General features: G+C 42.2%; 1 protein-coding gene across 1 annotated transcript in view; it reads left to right on the forward strand.

Moving 5' to 3' along the window:
- Positions 1 to 423: 423 nt before the first annotated feature.
- The window catches only part of LOC132419206 (protein WWC3-like), a 120,025-nt gene continuing 102,954 nt past the window's right edge, over positions 424 to 17,494 (forward strand). Inside the window, exon 1 of the mRNA XM_060003182.1 lies at positions 424 to 495. The gene's annotated coding sequence lies outside the window, so the exon portion shown is untranslated. The remainder of the gene's footprint in view (positions 496 to 17,494) is intronic.

The raw sequence follows: 17,494 nt of genomic DNA on the forward strand, positions 1-17,494 counted from the left end.
AGGCATTCAGGAGGGGCCGTGGCTTTGACTCCTAGCCTGTGACTCCGCGCAAGTGTCGGCTATCCAGGCGAAGCAGAGAAGCGGGCGTCGGCTGGCGGGCTGCAGACGGGCGCCGGTGCGCGGGCACCGGGCGGAGGATGCACCGGGCGCTACGGTCGGTTCCCCGCGGCCGCCCCCGCGCCCCAGACGCTGGGCCTTAGGGCTGGCGGAGGAGGCGGCGAGAGTGGGGCTGCCGGGCGGCAGCAGGGCCCTCGCCGTCATGCCGTGGATGAGCGGCGGCAGGCGGCGGCGGCGGCGGGGACAGCCGCGCGAGGCCCCGCGGGAGCAGCCGCTGCCCGCGGCCCCCGCGCCCTCCGCGCAGCCACTCTTGAGGGCCCGGGAGAGCGCCGAGCTGCAGCTGCCCGCCGGCTGGGAGGAGGCGCGCGACTACGACGGCCGCGTCTTCTACATCGACCACAACACGCGCCAGACGTCGTGGATTGACCCCCGCGACAGGTAAGGGGGGCGCGGGGGCGGTGTGACTCTGAGGGAGTGCCACCTCCGGCGGCTGAAGCACTGGCGGATGCACTGGCGATATGCTCCGCCCAGCTCGGAGCCGTCCGGAGACCCGAAACTTGGGTCCGGTCCGTGGGTTACCCGGTAGGTCGAAGGAGTTAATTGGGTCGTACGCTCTGCAAGCTTGTGACACTACTGAACGCGGAGTCTTGACCTCTGGGATTCCCTCTGCACAGCGAAGTCTCTTCCTGGGTCACGTCACCCGCTGACCGACGCCTGGGAGCTGGGCGCCTGGAATTTCCTCTCCAGGGGCTGACGGATGGCCCTCTCTTCCTTTTTCCTCCGCGGTCTCGCCCATCCCTGTCGGGCCTCCGCGGCCCATCGTCCCCAGGCTGTGGCCCTATAGGCGCCCCCGACCTCGCGGTGGCCAGATGAGCTGTCATCTTGGAGCACAAACGTGCGCCCCAGCCTCGTGGTGTGGGCTGTCTGGCGGGCTGAACCTAGTTTCCATTCGAAGACTGTGCCAGATGGGACACTTCAGGGATTCCCGATTCTTTGGAGTAACCATCAAACTTGTGACGGTTACTCTTTAGCGCCTTAAAAATTGAGTTAAAATTCTGATTGAAAAAGCCTGTGTACTGCGGTCAGAATGGGCTATGATTAGACCCATATGCTTTTTGAACAAAGGGAAAAAAAGAGTTAAATTTTAGGTTACCGTTTTGTGCAAGATACGAAAAGACCACTAAGTCTTATTATTCATATAAATAAATCTTATGGAGTAAAAACGAATACCTTTAAAACTACTACCATATTAAATTTAAGTTCATCTAATGATGCTTTCTCTTAATTTTTGCTCAATTGTCTGCTGCTTTCAATGTTCAGCCGCTTTTAGAGAGATGGATTTTTTTGTGGAGTTGGAATTCTGTTCAAACTGAGCCTTTCCAGTGATTATCTGATGTCTTGTTCTGTCTGGAGCAACTTCTCTCCACCCTGGGCCTGAATGCCAGAAAGGAAATACTGCAAGCTTCCCGGTGATTTTCAGAAGAAAATCTGAAAACACCCAGTGTGGTGACAGGCTCCTGATTCCTCCTACCTGCACTGGAAAGGCAGTGCTTCTGGCACAGGCATTTCAAAATACGCTCTTTTATTTTATAAAAAAGGAGACAATCTGCTGAATTATTGTTTAAGGATTTCTCTGGGTTCTGATAGGGAAAAACCAAGCAAAAGGATCGATTCCCTAACATTCACTCTCAGTGTTGCAACCTTCTGGACTCAGAAATTTATATGAATCCTAGCAGAAATTTAAAGGTTAGTAAGATTGTTAGTTATGTTGAAAATGTAACTATGAGATGAGATCATATAATTTTAACCAAAAGCTAGAGCCACAGCTGTCTGATCAAGACTTGGATGGTTCTGGAGTTACTAAAACTGCTTGGAATATGGTGTCTTTTTATGCTGTAAGTCTGTTAAAAATCCAAACAACTGGAAAATGAACCAATTAAACGTACTGTTTTTGCTTAGAAGAGGCCACGGGTGATTTTATGAGGGTAATATAAAATTTTGTCTTGGAGTGGGGATTCATAATGAAACTACGAATGTGTAAGTTTCTGTTTTAATGATAAATCAAGCAACATAAGTGAGCAGACTATAGAAATCAGGTTGTATAATCTTCATTTCCATGTCATTCAGATACATTTCCTAGCTTCCTTTTTATGAAGATTAGTTTGTGTAATTGAATAGCATTTTACACTTCTTTTTCAACATCACTTAGCTACAGGTTCAAAAAAAGTACCACTTAAATGCTAAAAGTACCAATCCAGTGAACAAAAGTGAATATGTTGCTACTTTTTTTTTTTGCAAAGTAACAACACATGAGTCTTCTATGAGATAATTTTTTTTTTTTTTTTTTTTTTTGCGGTATGCGGGCCTCTCACTGCTGTGGCCTCTCCCATTGCGGAACACAGGCTCCAGACGCTCAGGCCCAGCGGCCATGGCTCACGGACCCAGCCGCTCCGCGGCACGTGGGATCCTCCCGGACCGGGGCACAAACCCGCGTCCCCTGCATCAGCAGGCAGACTCTCACCCACTGCGCCACCAGGGAAGCCTCGAGATAATTTTTTTAAAACATCTTTATTGGAGTATAATTGCTTCACAACGTGTGTTACTTTCTGCTTTATATCAAAGCGAATCAGCTATACAAATACATATATCCCCATATCTCCTCCCTGTTGCGTCTCCCTCCCACCTTCCCCATCTCACCCCTCTAGGTGGTCAGGAAGCACCGAACTGATCTCCCTGTGCTATGCAGCTGCTTCCCACTAGTTTTTTCACATTGGGTGGAGTATATATGTCAATGTTACTCTCTCACTTCGTCCCAGCTTACCCTTCCCCCTCCCTGTGTTCTCAAGTCCATTCTCCACATCTGGGTCTTTATTCCTGTCCTGCCCCTAGGTTCTTCACAACCTTTTTTTTTTTTAATTCCATATATATGTGTTAGCGTACGGTATTTGTTTTTCTCTTTCTGACTTACTTCACTCTGTATGACAGATTCTAGGTCCATCCACCTCACTACAGTAACTCAGTTTCATTTCTTTTTATGGCTGAGTAATATTCCATGTATGTATGTGCCACATCTTTTTTTTTTTTTTTTTTTGCTGTATACGGGCCTCTCACTGTTGTGGCCACTCCCGCGGAGCACAGGCTCTGGACGCGCAGGCTCAGCGGCCATGGCTCACGGGCCCAGCCGCTCCGCGGCATGTGGGATCTTCCCGGACCAGGGCACGAACCCGTGTCCCCTGCATCAGCAGGCGGACTCTCAACCACTGCGCCACCAGGGAAGCCCATCTTTTTTTTTTTTAAACATCTTTATTGGAGTATAATTGCTTTACAATGATGTGTTAGTTTCTGCTTTGTAACAAAGTGAAACAGTTATACATATACATATGTTCCCATATCTCTTCCCTCTTGCGTCCCCCTCCCTCCCACCCTCCCTATCCCACCCCTCTAGGTGGTCACAAAGCACCGAGCTGATCTCCCTGTGCTATGCGGCTGCTACCCACTAGCTATCTATTTTACGTTTGGTAGTGTATATATGTCCATGACGCTCACTTTGTCACAGCTTACCCTTCCCCCTCCCCATATCCTCAAGTCCATTCTCTAGTAGGTCTGTGTCTTTATTCCCATCTTACCCCTAGGTTCTTCATGATCTTTTTTTTTTCTTAGATTCCATATATATATATATATGTGTTAGCATACGGTATTCATTTTTCTCTTTCTGTCTTACTTCACTCTGTATGACAGACTCTAGGTCCATCCACCTCACTACAAATAACCAAATTCGTTTCTTTTTATGGCTGAGTAATATTCCATTGTATATATGTGCCACATCTTCTTTATCCATTCATCTGTTGATGGACACTTAGGTTGCTTCCATGTCCTGGCTATTGTAAGTAGAGCTGCAGTGAACATTTTGGTACATGCTCTCTTTGAATTATGGTTTTCTCAGGGTATATGCCCAGTAGTGGGATTGCTGGGTCGTATGGTAGTTATATTTTTAGTTTTTTAATGAACCTCCATACTGGTCTCCATAGTGGCTATACCAATTACATTCCCACCAACATTGTAGGAGGGTTTTCTTTTCTCCACACCCTCTCCAGCGTTTATTGTTTGTAGACCTTTTGATGATGCCCCTTCTGACCAGTGTGAGGTGATACCTCATTGTAGTTTTGATTTGCATTTCTCTAATGATTAGTGATGTTGAGCATCCTTTAATGTGTTTGTTGGCAATCTGTATATCTTCTTTGGAGAAATGTCTGTGTAGGTCTTCTGTCCGTGTTTGGATTGGGTTGTTTGTTTTTTTGATACTGAGCTGCATGAGCTGCTTGTAAATTTTGGAGATTAATCCTTTTTCAGTTGCTTCATTTGCAAATATTTTCTCCCATTCTAAGGGCTGTCTTTTGCTCTTGTTTATGGTTTCCTTTGCTGTGCAAAAGCTTTGAAGTTTCATTAAGTCCCATTTGTTTATTTTTGTTTTTATTTCCATTTCTCTAGGAGGTGGGTCAAAAAGGATCTTGCTGTGATTTATGTCATAGACTGTTCCGTTTCTTTTCCTCTAAGAGTTTGATAGTATCTGGCCTTACATTTAGGTCTCTAATCCATTTTGAGTTAATTTTTGTGTATGGTGTTAAGAAGTGTTCTAATTACTTCTTTTACATGTAGCTGTCCAGTTTTCCCAGCACCACTTATTGAAGAGGCTATCTTTTCTCCATTGTATATTCTTGCCTCCTTTATCAAAAACAAGGTGACCATATGTAGTGGGTTTATCTCTGCGCTTTCTATCCTGTTCCATTGATCTATATATCTGTTTTTTTTTTTTGTTTTTTTTTTTATTGTGGTACACGGACCTCTCTCTGTTGTGGCCTCTCTGTTGTGGAGCACAGGCTCCGGATGCGCAGGCTCAGTGGCCATGGCTCACGGGCCCAGCTGCTTCACGGCATGTGGGATCTTCCCGGACTGGGGCACGAACCCGTATCTCCTGCATCGGCAGGCGGACTCTCTACCACTGCGCCACCAGGGAAGCCCCTATATTTCTGTTTTTGTGCCAGTACCATACTGTCTTTTTTTTTTTTTACATCTTTAGAGTATAATTGCTTTACAATGGTGTGTTAGTTTCTGCTTTTTTTTTTCAATTTTTTTTATATATATATATATTTTTAACATCTTTATTGGGGTATAATTGCTTTACAATGGTGTGTTAGTTTCTGCTTTATAAAAAGTGACTCAGTTATACATATACATATGTTCCCATATCTCCTCCCTTTTGCATCTCCCTCCCTCCCAATCCCAGCCCTCCAGGCAGTCACAAAGCACCGAGCTGATCTCCCTGTGCTATGTGGCTGCTTCCCACTAGCTATCTACCTTACGTTTGGTAGTGTTTATATGTCCATGCCTCTCTCTCGCTTTGTCACAGTTTACCCTTCCCCCTCTCCATATCTTCAAGTCCATTCTCTAGTAGGTCTGTGTCTTTATTCCTGTCTTATCCCTAGGTTCTTCATGACATTTTTTTTCTTAAATGCCATATATATGTGTTAGCATATGGTATTTGTCTTTCTCTTTCTGACTTACTTCACTCTGTATGACAGACTCTAGGTCTATTCACCTCATTACAAATAGCTCAATTTCGTTTTTTTTAATGGCTGAGTAATATTCCATTGTATATACGTGCCACATCTTCTTTATCCATTCATCCGATGATAGACACTTAGGTTGTTTCCATCTCTGGGCTATTGTAAATAGAGGTGCAATAAACATTTTGGTACATGACTCTTTTTGAGTTATGGTATTCTTAGGGGTGTCTGCCCAGTAGTGGGATTCCTGGGTCATATGGTAGTTCTATTTGTAGTTTTTTTAAGGAACCTTCATACTGTTCTCTATAGTGGCTGTACCAATTCACATTCCCACCAGCAGTGCAAGAGTGTTCCCTTTTCTCCACACCCTCTCCAGCATTTATTGTTTCTAGATTTTTTGATGATGGCTTTTCTGACTGCTGTGAGATGGTATCTCATTGTAGTTTGACTTGCATTTCTCTAATGACTAATGATGTTGAGCATTCTTTCATGTGTTTGTTGGCAGTCTGTATATCTTCTTTGGAGAAATGTCTATTTAGGTCTTCTGTCCATTTTTGGATTGGGTTGTTTGGTTTTTTTGTTATTGAGCTGCATGAGCTGCTTATAAATTTTGGAGATTAATCCTTTGTCAGTTGCTTCATCTGCAAATATTTTCTCCCATTCTGAGGGTTGTCTTTTGGTCTTGTTTATGGTTTCCTTTGCTGTGCAAAAGCTTTGAAGTTTCATTAGGTCCCATTTGTTTATTTTTGTTTTTATTTCCATTTCTCTAGGAGGTGGGTCAAAAAGGAACTTGCTGTGATTTGTCATAGAGTGTTCTGCCTATGTTTTCCTCTAAGAGTTTGATAGTTTCTGGCCTTACATTTCGGTGTTTAATCCATTTTGAGCTTATTTTTGTGTATGATGTTAGGGAGTGATCTAATCTCATACTTTAACATGTACCTGCCCAGTTTTCCCAGCACCACTTATTGAAGAGGCTGTCCTTTCTCCACTGTATATTCCTGCCTCCTTTATCAAAGATAATGTGACCATATGTGCATGGGTTTATCTCTGAGCTTTCTATAGTGTTCCATTTATCTATCTTTCTGTTTTTGTGCCGGTACCATACTGTCTTGATTACTGTAGCTTTGTAGTATAGCCTGAAGTCAGGGAGCCTAATTCCTCCAGCTCCATTTTTCGTTCTCAAGATTGCTTTGGCTATCCAGGGTCTTTTGTGTTTCCATACAAATTGTGAAATATTTGTTCTAGTTCTGTGAAAAATGCCAGTGGTAGTTTGATAGGGATTGCATTGAATCTGTAGATTGCTTTGGGTAGTAGAGTAATTTTCACAATGTTGATTCTTCCATACAAGAACATGTTATATCTCTCCATCTATTTGTATCATCTATAATTTCTTTCATCAGTGTCTTATAATTTTCTGCATACAGATCTTTTGTCTCCTTAGGTAGATTTATTCCTAGATATTTTATTCTTTTTGTTCAAATGGTAAATGGGAGTGTTTTCTTGATTTCACTTTCAGATTTTTCATCATTAGTGTATAGGAATGCCTGAGATTTCTGTGTATTAATTTTGTATCCTACTACTTTACCAAATTCATTGATTAGCTCTAGTAGTTTCCTGGTAGCATATTTAGGATTCTCTATGTATAGTATCATGTCATCTGCAAGCAGTGACAGCTTTACTTCTTCTTTTCTGATTTGGATTCCTTTTATTGCCTTTTCTTGTCTGATTGCTGTGGCTAAAACTTCCAAAACTATGTTAAATAAGAGTGGTGAGACTGGGCAACCTTGTCTTGTTCCTGATCTTAGTGGAAATGCTTTCAGTTTTTCACCATTGAGGACGATGTTGGCTGTGGGTTTGTCATAAATGGCCTTTATTAGGTTGAGGAAAGTTCCCTCTACGCCTACTTTTTGCAGGGTTTTTATAATACATGGGTGTTGAATTTTGTCAAAAGCTTTCTCTGAATCTATTGAGATGACCATATGGTTTTTCTCCTTCAAGTTGTTAATATGGTGTATCATGTTGATTGATTTGCATAAAATGAAGAATCCTTGCATTCCTAGAATAAACCCCACTTGATCATGGTGTATGATCCGTTTAATGTGCTGTTGGATTCTGTTTGCTAATATTTTGTTAAGGATTTTTGCTTCTATGTTCATCAGTGATATTGGCCTGTAGTTTTCTTTCTTTGTGACATCCTTGTCTGGTTTTGGTATCAGGGTGATGGTGGCCTTGTAGAATGAATTTGGGTGTGTTCCTCCCTCTGCTATATTTTGGAAGAGTTTGAGAAGGAGAGGTTTAGCTGTTCTCTAAATGCTTGATAGAATTCGCCTGTGAAGCCATCTGGTCTTGGGCTTTTGTTTGTTGGAAGATTTTTAATCACAGTTTCAATTTCAGTGCTTATGATTGGTCTGTTCATATTTTCTATTTCTTCCAGATTCAGTCTTGGCAGGTTGTGCATTTCTAAGAATTTGTACATATCTTCCAGGTTGTGTATTTTATTGGCATAGAGTTGCTTTTAGTAATCTCTCATGATCTTTTTTATTTCTGCAGTGTTAGTTGTTACTTCTTTTTCATTTCTAACTGTTGATTTGAGTCTTTCCCCTTTTTTTCTTGATGAGTCTGGCTAATGGTTTATCAATTTTGTTTATCCTTTCAAAGAACCAGCTTTTAGTTTTATTGATCTTTGCTATCGTTTCCTTCATTTCTTTTTCATTTATTTCTGATCAGATCTTTATTATTTCTTTGCTTCTGCTAACTTTGGGGTCTTTTTGTTCTTCTTCTCTAATTGATTTAGGTGCAAGGTTAGGTTGTTTATTCGAGATGTTTCCTGTTTCTGAAGGTAGGATTGTATTGCTATAAACTTCCCTCTTAGAACTGCTCTTGCTGCATCCCACAGATTTTGGGTCGTCGTGTCTCCACTGTCATTTGTTTCTAGGTACTTTTTTATTTCCTCTTTGATTTCTTCAGTGATCACTTCGTTCTTAAGTAGTGTGTTGTTTAGCCTCCATGTGTTTGTATTTTTTACATATCTTTTCCTGCAGTTGATATCTAGTCTCATAGCGTTGTGGTCAGAAAAGATACTTGATACAATTTCAATTTTCTTAAATTTACCAAGGCTTGATTTGTGACCCAAGATATGGTCTATCCTGGAGAATGTTCCATGAGCACTTGAGAAAAATGTGTATTCTGTTGTTTTTGGATGGAGTGTCCTATAAATATCAATTAAGTCCCTCTTGTTTAATGTATCATTTAAAGCTTGTGTTTACTTATTTATTTTCATTTTGGATGATCTGTCCATCGGTGAAAGTGGGGTGTTAAAGTCCCCTATTATGAATGTGTTACTGTCGATTTCCCCTTTTATGGCTGTTAGTATTTGCCTTATGTATTGAAATGCTCCTATGTTGGGTGCATAAATATTTACAATTGTTATATCTTCTTCTTGGATCAATCCCTTGATCATTATGCAGTGTCCTTCTTTGCCTCTTCTAATAGTCTTTATTTTAAAGTCTGATATGAGAATTGCTACCCAGGTTTCTTTTGGTTTCCATTTGCTTGGAATATGTTTTTTCATCCCCTGAGTTTCAGTCTGTATGTGTCTCTACATCTGAAGTGGGTCTCTTGTAGACAGCCTATATATGGGTCTTGTTTTTGTTTTTGTTTCTTGAGGTACACGGGCCTCTCACCGTTGTGGCCTCTCCCGTTGCGGAGCATAGGCTCCGGATGCGCAGGCTCAGCGGCCATGGCTCACGGGCCCAGCCACTCTGCGGCACGTGGGATCTTCCCGGACCGGGGCACGAACCCGTGTCCCCTGCATCGGCAGGTGACTCTCAACCACTGCGCCACCAGGGAAGCCCTGCATCAAAGCTTTTAGTTGCATTTACTCAGTTATCAGTTCAGGATGTTTGGTGATAACTCATGGCACGCTTTTTGTTTTGTTTTGGTTTTTTTTAATTGCAGTAAAAGAGTTTAGTAAAGATAGACCGACACCTGGAAAAGAGGAGCAGTCAGGCATAAGGTCAGAGGAGGTAAGATGGCCTAGGGACCTCTGTATCTGCCGAAGAGCACCGTCACCCCAGAGCTCACCTACTCACTGAGAATCTCCACGTGCCAGTACTGCTTCAGGGTTTCCACAGCCTCCTCTACCAAGATGCTGGTCAACTCTAGTTTCAACCCAGCATGCATTTAGCTCAAGTATCTACCAGCATCTGACTAAACACACACTACCTGTCTTAATTCTAGAGGGCCAAGAAAATGATAATGGCATTGCCGGCTTAGAATTCAGGGTGCAATCGGTTAGTGCAGTGACCCTGAGTCAGAGGAGTTTTCTTAGGAAGAGGGTTAATGCTAAAGTATATTAACCTATATGTAAGCCACATAGCTATTGTTATTAAATAACCTTTTTATAAAAATTAATTATATGTTATGTTGTAATTTTGTCTATTACAATGAATGGATATATGGTATCTACATGTACTTTAGAAATTGATTTGTAAGGTTATGGGCCCGTAAGGAGAGTTTTATTTATTTATTTAAACATTTTATTGTAGTATAATTGCTTTACAATGGTGTGTTAGTTTCTGATTTACAACAAAGTGAATCAGCTATACATATACATATATCCCCATAGATCCTACCTCTTGGGCCTCCCTTCCACCCTCCCTATCCCACCTCTCTAGGTGGCCACAAAGCACCAAGTTGATCTCCCTGTGCAATGTGGCTGCTTCCCGCTAGTTAGCTATTTTACATTTGGTGATGTATATATGTCCATGCCACTCTCTCTTTGATTTCTTCAGTGATCCCTTCGTTATTAAGTACTGTATTGTTTAGACTCCGTGTGTTTGTATTTTTTACAGATTTTTTCTAGTAATTGATACTTAGTCTCATAGCAATGTGGTCAGAAAAGAAACTTGATATGATTTGAATTTTCTTAAATTTATCAAGGCTTGATTTGTGACCAAAGATATGATCTATCCTGGACAATGTTTCATGAGCACTTGAGAAGAAAGTGTATTCTGTTGTTTTTGGATGGAAGGTCCTATAAATATTAAGTCCATCTTGTTTAATGTATCATTTAAAGCTTGTGTTTCCTTATTTATTTTCATTTTGGATGATCTGTCCATTGGTGAAAGTGGGGTGTTAAAGTCCCCTACTATGAATGTGTTACTGTCGATTTCCCCTTTTATGGTTGTCAGTATTTGCCTTATGTATTGAGGTGCACCTATGTTGGGTGCATAAATATTTACAATTGTTATATCTTCTTCTTGGATCGATCCCTTGATCATTATGTAGTGTCCTTCTTTGTCTCTTTTAATAGTCCTTATTTTAAAGTCTATTTTGTCTGATATGAGAATTGCTACTCCAGCTTTCTTTTGGTTTCCATTTGCATGAAATACCTTTTTCCATCCCCTTACTTTCAGTCTGTATGTGTCTCTAGGTCTGAAGTGGGTCTCTTGTAGACAGCAAATATATGTGTCTTGTTTTTGTATCCATTCAGCCAATCTGTGTCTTTTGGTGGGAGCATTTAGTCCATTTACATTTAAGGTAATTATCGATATGTGTGTTCCCATTCCCATTTTCTTAATTGTTTTGGGTTTGTTATTGTAGGTCTTTTCCTTCTTTTGTGTTTCTTGCCTAGAGAAGTTCCTTTAGCAGTTGTTGTAGAGCTGGTTTGGTGGTGCTGAACTCTCTCAGCTTTTGCTTGTCTGTAAAGGTTTTTATTTCTCCATCAAATCTGAGTGAGATCCTTGCTGGGTAGAGTAATCTTGGTTGCAGGTTTTTCTCCTTCAACACTTTCAATATGTCCTGCCACTCCCTTCTGGCTTGCAGAGTTTCTGCTGAAAGATCAGCTGTTAACCTTATGGGGATTCCCTTGTGTGTTATTTGTTCTTTTTCCCTTGGTGCTTTTAATATGTTTTCTTTGCATTTAATTTTTGACAGTTTGATTAATATGTGTCTTGGATTTATCCTGTATGGGACTCTCTGTGCTTCCTGGACTTGATTAACTATTTCCTTTCCCATATTAGGAAGTTTTCAACTCTAATCTCTTCAAATATTTTCTCAGTCCCTTTCTGTTTCTCTTCATCTTCGGAACACCTGTAATTTGAATGTTGGTGAGTTTAATGTTGTCCCAGAGGTCTCTGAGACTGTCCTCATTTCTTTTCATTGTTTTTTCTTTACTTTGCTCTCCAGAACTTATTTCCACTATTTTATCTTCCAGGTCACTTATCCGTTCTTCTGCCTCAGTTATTCTGCTATTGATCCCTTCTAGAGTATTTTTAATTTCAGTTTTTGTGTTGTTCATCGTTGCTTGTTTCATATTTAGTTCTTCTAGGTCCTTGTTAAATGTTTCTTGCATTTTGTCTATTCTATTTCCAAGATTTTGGATCATCTTTACTATCATTATTTTGAATTCTTTTTCAGGTAGACTGCCTATTTCCTCTTCATTTGTTAGGTCTGGTGGGTTTTTATCTTGCTCCTTCATCTGCTGTGTGTTTTTCTGTCTTTTCATTTTGCTTATCTTACTGTGTTTGGGGTCTCCTTTTCGCAGGCTGCAGATTTGTAGTTCTAGTTGTTTTTGATGTCTGTCCCCAGTGGTAAGGTTGGTTCAGTGGGTTGTGTAGGCTTCCTGGTGGAGGGGACTAGTGCCTGTGTTCTGGTGGATGAGGCTGGATCTTGTCTCTCTGGTGGGCAGATCCACATCTGAGGTGTGTTTTGGGGTGTCTGTGGCCTTATTATGATTTTAGGCAGCCTCTCTGCTAATGGGTGGGGTTGTGTTCCTGTCTTGCTAGTCGTTTGGCATAGAGTGTCCAGCACTGTAGCTTGCTGGTCATTGAGTGAAGCTGGGTGCTGGTGTTAAAATGGAGATCTCTGGGCGATTTTTGCCATTTGATATTATGTGGAGCTGGGAGGTCTCTTGTGGACCAGTGTCCTGAAGTTGGCTCTCCCACCTCAGAGGCACAGCACTAACTCCTGGCTGCAGCACCAAGAGCCTTTTATTCACACCGCTCCTTAATTTGGGATGATTCGTTGTCTATTCATGTATTCCACAGATGCAGGTACATCAAGTTTATTGTGGAGCTTTAATCCGCTGCTCCTGAGGCTGCTGGGAGAGATTTCCCTTTCTCTTCTTTGTTCGCACAACCCCCAGGGGCTCAGCTTTGGTTTGGCCCCGCCTCTACGCGTAGATCGCCGGAGGGCGTCTGTTCTTCGCTCAGACAGGACGGGGTTATAGGAGCTGCTGATTCAGGGGCTCTGGCTCCCTGAGGCCCGCGGGAGGGAGGGGCATAGAGTGCAGGGCTGGCCTTCGGCGGCAGAGGCTGGCATTACGTTGCACCAGACTGAGGCGCGCTGTGCGTTCTCCCGGGGGAGTTGTCCCTGGATCCCGGGACCCTGGCAGTGACGGGCTGCACAGGCTCCCCGGAATGGGTGTGCGGATAGTGACCTGGGCTCGCACACAGGCTTCTTGGTGGCGGCAGCAGCAGCCTTAGCGTCTCATGCCCGTCTCTGGGGTCCGCGCTTTTAGCCGCGGCTCGCGCCCGTTTCTGGATCTCCTTTAAGCAGCGCTCTTAATCCCCTCTCCTCGCGCACCAGGAAACAAAGAGGGAAGAAGAAGTCTCTTGCCTCTTCGGCAGGTGCAGACCTTTTCCCGGACTCCCTCATGGCTAGACGTGGCGCACTAACCCCCTGCAGGCTGTGTTCATGCCGCCAACCACAGTCCTCTCCCGGCGCTCTGACCGAAGCCCGAGCCTCAGCTCCAAACCCCGCCTCACCCGGCAGGTGAGCAGACAAGCCTCTCGGGCTGGTGAGTGCCGGTCGGCACCGATCCTCTGTGCGGGAACCTCCCTGCTTTGTTCTCTGCACCGCTGTTGCTGTGCTCTACTCCGCGGCTCCGAAGCTCCCCCCTCCGCCACCCGCAGTCTCCGCCCGCAAAGGGGCTTTCTAGTCTGTGGAAACCGTTCTTCTTCACAGCTCCCTCCCACTGGTGCAGGGCCCGTCCCTATTCTTTTGTCTCTGTTTATTCTTTTTCTCTTTTGCCGTACCCAGGTACGTGGGGACTTTCTTGCCTTTTGGGAGGTCTGAGGTCTTCTGCCAGCGTTCACTAGGTGTTCTGTAGGAGTTGTTCCACGTGTAGATATATTTCTGGTGTATCTGTGGAGAGGAAGGTGATCCATGCGTCTTACTCCGGTGATTTTTAAATGAACTAAGTTAGGCCGTGCGCAGAACTACAAAAATGGCAGCTGTTGTTAGTTGCATACAGAACACAAACATTGCACAGGACTCTAATTGGCAAGTTGGTCGTTAAGAGGAGAGAGATGAGAAAGTCTACTGGTCTGGTTGTCCAAGTAATGCACAAGTGTAAAATGTTAACAGTTACTGTCTTATGAGCTCAAATATAACCACTTGTGTGGGAATAAGTGTCAGTATTCAGACTTTCTTGTAGATGTATAAAGATCAGTTACAAACCTAAGAAATTATTCAAAAAGTTTATGTGTTTGGGAGGATGGTTTGGGGAACTGTTAAGATAGGGGCAGGGATAGGAGAGGCAAACAAAATGATACCATACAGCATTTGAAGACAGATTTTTTTTAACATCTTTATTGGAGTATAATTGCTTTAAAATGGTGTGTTAGTTTCTGCTTTATAACAAAATCAATCAGTTATACATATACATATGTCCCCATATCTCTTCCCTCTTGTGTCTTCCTCCCTCCCACCCTCCCTATCCCACCCCTCTAGGTGGTACCAGAGCACCGAGCTGATCTCCCTGTGCTATGCAGCTGATTCCCACTAGCTATCTGTTTTACGTTTGGTAGTGTATATAGGTCCATGCCACTCTCTCACGTTGTCACAGCTTACCCTTCCCCCTCCCCATATCCTCAAGTCCGTTCTCTTGTAGGTCTGTGTCTTTATTCCCGTCTTACCCCTAGGTTCTTCATGACATTTTTTCCCCCTAGATTCCATATATATGTGTTAGCATACGGTATTTTTCTTTCTCTTTCTGAGTTACTTCACTCTGTATGACAGACTCTAGGTCCAACCACCTCATTACAAATAGCTCAATTTCGTTTCTATTTATGGCTGAGTAATATTCCATTGTATATATGTGCCACATCTTCTTTATCCATTCATCTGATGATGGACACTTAGGTTTTATCCATCTCTGGGCTATTGTAAATAGTGCTGCAATGAACATTTTGGTACATGACTCTTTTTGAATTATGGTTTTCTCAGGGTATATGCCCAGTAGTGGGATTGCTGGGTCATATGGTCGTTCTATTTGTACTTTTTTAAGGAACCTCCATACTGGTCTCCATAGTGGCTGTACCAATTCACATTCCCACCAGCAGTGCAAGAGTGTTCCTTTTTCTCCACACCCTCTCCAGCATTTATTGTTTCTAGATTTTTTGATGATGGCCATTTTGACTGGTGAGATGATATCTCATTGTAGTTTTGATTTGCATTTCTGTAATGATTAATGATGTTGAGCATTCTTTCATGTATTTCTTGGAAGTCTGTATATCTTCTTTGGAGAAATGTCTATTTAGGTCTCTGCCCATTTTTGAATTCAGTTGTTTGTTTTTTTGTTATTGAGCTGCATGAGCTGCTTATAAATTATGGAGATTAATCCTTTGTCAGTTGCTTCATTTGAAAATATTTTCTCCCATTCTGAGGGTTGTCTTTTGGTCTTGTTTATGGTTTCCTTTGCTGTGCAAAAGCTTTTAATTTTCATTAGGTCCCATTTGTTTATTTTTGTTTTTATTTCCATTTCTCTAGGAGGTGGGTCAAAAAGGAACTTGCTGTGATTTATGTCATAGAGTGTTCTGCCTATGTTTTCCTCTAAGATGGTGATAGTTTCTTGCCTTACAGTTAGGTCTTTAATCCATTTTGAGCTTATTTTTGTGTATGGTGTTAGGGAGTGATCTAATCTCATACTTTTACATGTACCTATCCAGTTTTCCCAGCGGTACTTACTGAAGAGGCTGTCCTTTCTCCACTGTACATTCCTGCCTCCTTTATCAAAATAAGGTGACCATATGTGCATGGGTTTATCTCTGGGCTTTCTATCGTGTTCCATTGATCTATCTTTCTGTTTTTGTGCCAGTACCGTACTGTCTTGATTAATGTAGCTTTGGGGTATACTATCAAGTCAGGGAGCCTGATTCCTCCAGCTCCATTTTTCATTCTCAAGATTCCTTTGGCTATCGGGGTCTTTTGTGTTTCCATACAAATTGTGAAATTTTTTGTTCTAGTTCTGTGAAAAATGCCAGTGGTAGTTTGATAGGGATTGCATTGAATCTGTAGGTTGCTTTGGGTAGTAGAGTCGTTTTCACCGTGTTGATTCTTCCAATCCAAGAACATGGTATATCTCTCCATATATTTGTATCATCTATAATTTCTTTCATCAGTGTCTTATAATTTTCTGCATACAGATGTTTTGTCTCCTTAGGTAGCTTTATTCCTAGATATTTTATTCCTTTTGTTGCAATGGTAAATGGGAGTGTTTTCTTGATATCACTTTCAGATTTTTCATCATTAGTATATAGGAATGCCAGATAGTTCTGTGCATTAATTTTGTATTCTGCTACTTTACCAAATTCATTGATTAGCTCTAGTAGTTTTCTGGTAGCATATTTAGGATTCTCTATGTATAGTATCATGTCATCTTCAAACAGTGAAATCTTTACTTTTTCTTTTCCGATTTGGATTCCTTTTTATTGCCTTTTCTTGTCTGATTGCTGTGGCTAAAACTTCCAAAACTATGTTGAATAAGAGTGGTGAGACTGGGCAACCTTGTCTTGTTCCTGATCTTAGTGGAAATGCTTTCAGTTTTTTTACCGTTGAGGATGATGCCTGTCGGTTTGTCATATATGGCCTTTATTATGTTGAGGAAAGTTCCCTCTATGCCGACTTTCTGCAGGGTTTTTATAATACATGGGTGTTGAATTTTGTCGAAAGCTTTCTCTGCATCTATGAGATGATAATATGGTTTTTCTCCTTCAATTTGTTAATATGGTGTATCACATTGATTGATTTGTGTATATTGAAGAATCCTTGTTTCCTGGAGTAAACGCCACTTGATCGTGGTGTATGATCCTTTTAATGTGCTGTTGGATACTCTTTGCTAGTATTTTTTTGAGGATTTTTGCATCTATGTTCATCAGTGATATTGGCCTGTAGTTTTCTTTCTTTGTGACATCCTTGTCTGGTTTTTGTATCAGGGTCATGTTGGCCTCATAGAATGAGTTTGGGAGTGTTCCTCCCTCTGCTATATTTTGGAAGAGTTTGAGAAGGATAGGTGTTAGTTCTTCTCTAAATGTTTAATAGATTTCGCCTGTGAAGCCATCTGGACGCGCAGGCTCAGCGGTCATGGCCACAGGCCTAGCCGGTCCGCGGCATGTGCGATCCTCCCAGACCGGGGCACGAACCCGTGTCCCCTGCATCAGCAGGCAGACTCTCAACCACTGCGCCACCAGAGAAGCCCCTGTTGGAAGATTTTTAATCACAGTTTCAATTTCAGTGCTTGTGATTGGTCTGTTCATATTTTCTATTTCTTCCTGATTCAGTCTTGGCAGGTTTTGCATTTCTAAGACTTTGTCCATTTCTTCCAGGCTGTCCGTTTTATTGGCATAGAGTTGCTTGTAGTACTCTCTCATGATCTTTTGTATTTCTGCAATGTCAGTTGTTACCTCTCCTTTTTCATTTCTAATTCTATTGATTTGAGTCTTCTTCTTTTTCTCAATGAGTCTGGCTAATGGTTTTATCAATTTTGTTTATCTTGTTAAAGAACCACCTTTTTTTTTTTTTTTTGCTGTATGCGGGCCTCTCATTTCCGTGTCCTCCCCCATTGTGGAGCACAGGCTCCGGACGCGCAG

Source organism: Delphinus delphis, chromosome Y (assembly GCF_949987515.2).
Source record: "Delphinus delphis chromosome Y, mDelDel1.2, whole genome shotgun sequence".
In the NCBI taxonomy this organism is placed as follows: domain Eukaryota; kingdom Metazoa; phylum Chordata; class Mammalia; order Artiodactyla; family Delphinidae; genus Delphinus; species Delphinus delphis.